This window comes from Ostrea edulis, chromosome 3 (assembly GCF_947568905.1).
Source record: "Ostrea edulis chromosome 3, xbOstEdul1.1, whole genome shotgun sequence".
Taxonomy (NCBI): Eukaryota; Metazoa; Mollusca; class Bivalvia; order Ostreida; family Ostreidae; genus Ostrea; species Ostrea edulis.
This window is the reverse complement of record NC_079166.1, coordinates 75,187,363-75,195,762: the sequence shown is the minus strand read 5'-3', so window position 1 is coordinate 75,195,762 and position 8,400 is coordinate 75,187,363.

Sequence of the window (8,400 nt, the reverse complement as noted above, 5' to 3'; positions counted from 1 at the left end):
TTTGAAAGAATTTTTTAAAAACTTACATTTTATTATTTGACAGGAAGTTTGGGAGAAATTATTTTTCATATACAGATACATGTACATGTTGCTTTTGATTGAGAGGGAGGGAGAGAAACAGAGTGTGAGAAAGCTACATTATTAATCTATAAAATTTGCATCCTCATTGTTTTTATGGGCAAATTTTAAAAGCATTGGATCCGGGTTAGAATAGGTCCTCAGTACCCCATTGCTTGTCATAAGAAGTGACTAAATGGGGCGGTCCTTCTGATGAGACCGCAAATATCGAGGTCCCGTGTCACAGCAGGTGTGGCACGATAAAGATCCCTCCCTGCTCAATGGCCGTAAGCGCGGAGCATAGGCCTAAATTTTGCAGCCCTTCACCGGCAGTCTCCATATGAGTAAAATATTCTTGATTGGGACGTTAAACAATATTCAATCAATCAATCAAAGCAATGGCATAAATTGATTAATCACAGATTGCATTTAAATCATTAGTTATTATGCATGGTAATTCAGCTAGCTTATTTTAACCAGAGTTTATTTTTAAGTTACCATACGCTAAGAAGTGATGCCTTTCAGTTACATGTACTCCGATGTACAGTGTACACCAACATGTACTCTGATGTACTGTGTACACCAACATTTACTCCAATTAACAGTGTACACCAACATGTACTCCGATGTACAGTGTACACCAACATTTACTCCAATTAACAGTGTACACCAACATGTACTCCGATGTACAGTGTACACCAACATTTACTCCGATGTACAATATACACCAACATTTACTCCAATGTACAGTGTACACCAACATTTACTCCGATATACAATATACACCAACATTTACTCCGATGTACAGTGTACACCAACATTTACTCCGATGTACAATATACACCAACATTTACTCCGATGTACAATATACACCAACATTTACTCCGATGTACAGTGTACACCAACATTTACTCCGATGTACAGTGTACACCAACATTTACTCCGATGTACAATATACACCAACATTTACTCCGGTGTACAGTGTACACCAACATTTACTCCAATTAACAGTGTACACCAACATTTACTCCGATGTACAATATACAGCAACATTTACTCCGGTGTACAGTGTACACCAACATTTACAGTGTACACCAACATGTACTCCGATGTACAGTGTACACCAACATTTACTCCGGTGTACAGTGTACACCAGCATTTACTCCGATGTACAATATACACCATAATTTACTCCGATGTACAGTGTACACCAACATTTACTCCGATATACAGTGTACACCAACATTTACTCCAATTAACAGTGTACACCAACATGTACTCCGATGTAGAGTGTACACCAACATTTACTCCGGTGTACAGTGTACACCAACATTTACTCCGGTGTACAGTGTACACCAACACATACTCCGATGTACAGTGTACAACAACAAACGTCTTACTTTTCAGAGTAATGATAGATGGGGTGTGTCTCAACTCATCATTTCAATATGTACGTTAATGATAAATCTATTTAGGGAGCAAATACGAATAAGAGAGAACAGAAATTTTTTGATGTAAAAGTATGATGCGTCACATTCGAATTGTTAGACGAACTTTACATACTGATTTTGACTATGGGTTGTCTGTTTGTCTGACCTGTGACCGGTCAACAGGGTATGCTTACTCCTCCAAATTGCATCAAGGCTTGAAGTCATGACCTCCCAGTTAGGACGTGAACGCTTCTACCATGGAACCAGAGTGATTAATGATTGCTGTTCATTGGAAATTCCAATATTCTTTGTTTCATATTTGATAATTTCAGTAAATGTGATTTCTTTCGTTTGAGGAACGAATTGGACAGAAATCAATTTCTACTTGGCAATTATAATGAATGGATTATTCCGGATATTTCAAGTTTTCAATTCGAATACCTGTATAGGTATGTTCAGTCATGCGGTTCAATAGAACCAGTTTTAATCGAGTAACGATGTAAAATCAGTTTAGAACGACACGTAGAGCAGACAACACATTTAAATTCTATACTAATACTAATTTGCATTTACATTTATGTAATTATAGTACGTTGTATTGTTACAACATTAAAAGCTGCTGGGTGTCGTTGCTAGTCCATTTAGTGTGTTATGTTGTTTTTATTACTGATCTTATATCAGAAATGAATGGGTTTTAAAGAAGAAAACTTGTTGGGGTGCTATAACTCTTGATAGATATTTCATATTGCAAAGAGATGCCCCGCTCTGCAGAACTGTTGCTTTTATGAGACTTCCCCATGCTCTAGCTTGCAACGAATATCCAACAATGATAACGGTCATAATAAAACAGTGGAACACGTCCGGTTCAGTTGACCAATAAGGATTAGAAACACCCGGTATATCACGCTAATAACTGTTTGGATGTCGTTTAATTTCCTTCAGCCCTCGGGCTGATATTGGGTCCCTCGGGCTGATATGACATGCACTGATGAATTTTGGCATGTAATATTCTATTTATCATATACATTTGTACTGCACTTTTTTTATACTTAAAAATTTCATAGGACGGAATAGTATTTTTGATGTGTTTTTTTTTAAATTTGATACGGAGTCCGAAAGCTGATTTTATCAAATAATATTCTTGTTATCACGCGTGAGGTGCGTTTTAGCATTTGAAAGGCAGATCAAGGAATATTTGATACAGTTCTTTTCTATGGTAAAAACCTAGATACAATGGTTTAGGCCAACTCTAGTATAAAACTTTGGTACATTAAATTACTCCGATACATTGATTAACTATGGTGCACGTAATTGATTTTTGCACGCCGGTCTGATATGAAATGTACGGTAAAGGGTGCTGATACAGGGTGTGTGTTGAAGGGTGCGTGCCAGTGTTAATATCAGACATGCAACAATCCTGTATTATACAACAAATATATAACAAATCATAATATTAAACTGCAGTAATACATGTAAACTCCTTTTCCTGAATTTGCATTAAATAAGGACACTGTACATGAAGCAGCTGGTTTTGAACTCTTGTTACTCGTATGATAGTCCAACTTTGAATAAAGATTACTTACTTACATGTACTAGCAACTGATGAATAAAACAGTTCTCCTTCCCGGGAATCCGGACATGGTAAATCTACTAGATAGCCCCAAGACGACTTTTGTATGTGTGTAACCCATGAAGTCTTTACAATGCATTACTGTGCTGCTTGGGTAGGGGGGGGTGCTCATTTTTGCGGAACCCATGTTATGAAAAGGAAATTATGCAGGTAGTTAAGTGACATTGATATGAAGTCACAGTTGGTGTGAAACGGTATATGCTATTGATTGAAATTAAACACGATTTCACTCATTTTAGGAGGAAAAATCTGTGGGATTAGCCAAATCGTAGATGACGGGACTAATCAGGCACCTCGCCTGTAGAGATCGCGAATCTTTAACACGTGGGGCAGATTTTAATTGGAAACATCCCCGATAATTAAATGCTTTGATAATTTCCAACACGACAGAGATCTTTGCTACGTTTTTGCATTGCATCATTATAAACGAGTCTTATCGATCATATTTATAATAACGTGCACATGAGTTATACAAAGTGCGAATTCGATTTAAAAACAATGTATCGGTAACCACAAAAATAGTGAATATTGATAGCAGTTTTATCAAAGTATACTAATCGATTTATATGGAATTTATCGAGGGTCAATGAAATCTATTTTTTCTATTTCATACGAGTTTCACGTCATTGTTTAAACAATCATTTATTTTTCTACAAAATAATGGTTTTGTTGTATTTAATATGTAATTTGATTATTTCATTTCCACATCAAGTAGTTCATTTGCGAAGAAATGCCTATACCACGGGCACCAATCGATCTACTGCACGACCGAAAGTTGTGAAAGAAAAATCGCATGATCGACATCCGGTTGTGCTGTAGAACCCCCCCCCCCCCCCCCTCCCGATTCAGTTGTGTCGGGGATAAGTTGATCCGTGCAAATTAGATTGGGCCTTATATCGAAAAAAAAAGAAGAAGAATCTGATGCTCTGGGCAATTTGATATCCCATGATTTCGTAGTAAGCAGTACACTCTGATGGCTCGTTTGATGTTTGAATCGTTGACGGGCGGGTCGGTATTGAGTTTTTATACGCCCGTCTTAAGACGGGACGTATTATGGTATGGCGTTCATGTCTGTCCGTCTGTCTGTCTGTCCGTCCGTCTGTTAGCTTTTTCGTGTCCGACCCGTAACTTAAATACTACAAGGCCTAGAATCATCAAACTTTGTCTGTAGATACATCTTGGGTAGAAGGTGTGTCGCACATTAAAACCAGGTCACTATGACTTTTCGTTAAGAAGATATCCGTCTGTCCGTCCGTCTGTTAGCTTTTTCGTGTCCGACCCGTAACTTAAATACTACAAGGCCTAGAATCATCAAACTTTGTCTGCAGATACATCTTGGGTAGAAGGTGTGTCGCACATTAAAACCAGGTCACTGTGACTTTTCATTAAGAAAATATGGCCATATATGGCAAAAACTTGTCCGGCTCATAACTTGAAAACTATTAGACCTAGAATCACCAAAATTGGTCAACTAATGCATCTTAGGTAGAAGGTGTGTCTCATCCTACTTTAAAGTCACTGTGACATTTAATTAAGTTGATATAAAAAAAAAATGTTTTAATGGGTACAATCTATACTGTTAACAATATGTGACGGGCGTATCATGTGCCGTGGCGGTGCACTTTATTACCAAAGAAGTTGAACTTTTGAATGAAAAACGGTATCATCTTGTTCTTTATAAGATTGGAAATAAAATACACTCAACACCGCCCTTTCCAATCATGTCTTGTAAAGGGTGACAGGAATTGTCATTTGTTTTTCCAAGAAATTTGATATTTAAAATCAAATGATTGTACAGAGAAGATCGTTCGTTTGCACAGGAGATTTTGGGTTATGCAGTAGATGGGCCAAATTAAAACATGCACTGAGAATAATGTGAAAAACTTATATATTCTTACTACTGCATATTGGAAATCGATAGTTCGTCGCCTCCACAGTATTTGGGATCATACACTTTTTAGAGTTTTTGTTGAAATGTTGCATCACACGATCATATGATCGAGAAATTATGTCATTGGGTATTTTTGTATGCACATTTTATGAATATGATATTGAGTGAGAACACAATCAGCAGATATTCATTATTAAGGTAGTTTGATACCCACATTGATGTCTCGGGGTGAATTATGATAAATATAGTTAATTTTGATTGTTAAAAGCGGTAACATTTTTTATTACTATGTACATAATGTGAGTCGCTTCATTTATTTTTAATTACTTAATTTTCCAGCCCATCAGATTTACAGTAATTAGTAAAATAGATATCGATAGATAAAATAAAGAACTTGTATGTACATGCGTACCTTTCATGAAGCATGCACTTTTTACCTGCCTGCTTTGTGTAAATAATCGCGTTCAAGGTTTTTTTTTCCAGTTAATAATTTGATCGCCTTTAGATAAATAAACAAATAAGAATGACTTGACACAAAACGATGTGTTCTGGTACATCAGTGACGGATTTAGAGGGACACCCCCCCCCCCCTCCTTTTCGCGTTACTGTCATGTATAGATGAAAACTCGAGATGGCTGAGTATTTTTGATAATACTTGACTTTCACATGTGGACCCCCACCCCTTTGGAAATCCTGGATCAGCCACTGTACCTCGTGTAGAATGTTTCACGTATAAAAGTAATAAAAATATTACCTTTTTAAAAAGTTGAAATTAAACTTAACAATGTGAATTCGACACTACCTCCATAACACCAACATGCGCATTAGAATGCGTACATTATGTGCTATAACTATGCTGAATACAAACACGACCAGTGTGACCCGGGCGTAGGTTGGAGTAATGCACAGTAGGGGCTCACCGTTTTTGTTAAATTCAGGGGTAGGGCGGGGCTACAATAGATCAAACTTTTATATGGAAATGTACAAGAACTGATTATCTAGAACAAATTTTTCAACAGCAACAGGACCACAATTAAGTATATTAAAATGCGAACGTTTCTAAGTTGGATGGATTCAAGTTTTTTCTTGAGGTTGGTTAGGGTGGATGAAATTGAACACTGATTTACAAGGAACAAATCTCCAGAATAGCAAGATCATATTAGTCCTATTAGTATTGAAACATACTCATGTTGTGTGAATTCAAATTCCGTTATGTCATGACCCTCTAGGGCTAGGTTGGTGCCGTAATTTGGGATCAATTTTGTTTATGAGACCGGAGTATATAATGGGGAAAAAATCACCACAGCTGAACAAGATCATGGCAAAGATGACTTGGTGAGTGATGTGGTCTACTGGTCTATTATTATTTCAGTGAGTTAAACATATGCATTGAGCATAATAGATGGACCTTATGATGAATATATACAGATGGGGCAGGGAAGGGAGGGGTTCCTGTCCACAAGCACCTGTGGTGCAGAACAAAAGGAATGGTTATGGATATGTTCAATGCAAAATAATTCCGTGGGGATACGGGTTAGAATAGGTCCTCAGTACCCCCTTGCTTGTCGTAAGAGGCAACTAAATGGGGACCGAGGTCTTTCAGATAAGCCGCAAAAATCGAGGTCCCGTGTCACGATAAAGATCCCACCTGGTGAAAGTCCGTGGGTGCCGAACATAGGCTTAAATTTTGCAGCCCTCCGGCGGCAACGATGACATCTCCATATGAGTGAAAGATTCTCAAGAAGGACGTTTAACAATATATCCATATGCAATCAATCAATCGATGAAAAATATGACACATAATGCATATAACTATTGGTGAAAAACGTAACTTATATATTTTAAAAAACAAACAAAGAAGCATGTGGTCACTGACAATACCGGTGTCATTACCCCTGTACTTCCCTACGTAACCTGGCGTACACTAAAGTCAAAGTTTGTCCATCATTTGTGCTTTAAAGATATCTTCCAGCATCTTCCTATTAACAGACAGTTGATCATTTAGTTGATTTCTTCGGGCGACAATTGACGGAAACATCAATGTTGTGTTGTATCTATTGGTGCATGATTTGTATGTATTGTAGGTTTATAAACTTTTATAAAAATTTGAATTTGTACTTTTTATGATACAAAATGTATCATTACTTACATGACAAAGTTATTGTGATAGTTTATTGGAGAAGTTTTCCACCTCAAGGGAAGAAAAGGGTGAAAAACTCATTTTAGCGATTTATGGAATTATTGTGTTGCCATGGCTACCATAACAGAAAATGGAACTACATGATTTATAACTTGCTTTACATAGTGTATATCACTGGTCAATACGTGGGAAGAGAAGGATGAAAACAACAACAGCCAAAATGATCTCTCCCCAAATACAAAAAAAAAAAAAACAAAAAAAAAAAAACCCCAAAAAAAACAACCCAAAACAAGCAACCTGATTTTGTTATTCATGGGCTCATTTAGTTGTCATGGTAAATGTGAAAATTCGGTACACTGCATAATTAAAGACGTGTTTTTTTTTTTTTTTTTTAAGTTTTATAAGTTATTTTATAAAAAATGTGCCTAAAGAATGTTTTAATTTTTATTTGATTTTTTTTCGTCAGTTTGGAAGGAATTAAAATAAAATACAGGTAATCAAATGTAACTTATCGTATCTAATACGTCAATAGCTGCAAAACTGTAGCTCTCTGAAAGAAACTATTTGGACAGATCAGATCTCTGATCTGTCCAAATATTTTTTCAGAGAGATAGAGTTCTGCAGCTAGTACTTCAATGTCTATGTACATATATTTACAATGAATAACATTGTGTATGCTATACATGTATATGCATACAATGAAATAATCCTAAAATGTATTTTTAGAAGTGATGACAGATAAACATTCATTTTGTGTGTTTTATGTGACGAAAATGGTGACAAAACGCATTTATTTTTGTGATTCGTGGGCAAATGTCTTATTCATAGCAAGTGTTACACAATATTTGAGCGCAAAATTAGAAAGGGTTCCGTTACACAAAATGGACATATAAGTAAAAAATGAAACTCGTCTCCAATTTCATCTAATTCACCTCCAAATGTATCTCACGTTTTCTAGATTGTAATGTCTGTCCATTCTTTAGATAGAGATCACGTGGCCCCTGGTCTCCAGTAGTAACGTTCTCCAGTAAGATTCAATTACAGTATATTTATTTACATGTATGCAGAGAAGGGGCTCGTCCACAAATATTGAAATATACTCAATCCACCCTTGAGAGGTCCAGTAACTGCCTTCTATATATACATTTGTTAGATCTAGTGAAACATTTCATTGACATTTAACGTGTAAAGTCCCCTAAAAGTGTATGTGACCACAGAAAATCGAAACAGATTGTTTAATTTCAGCAACCGG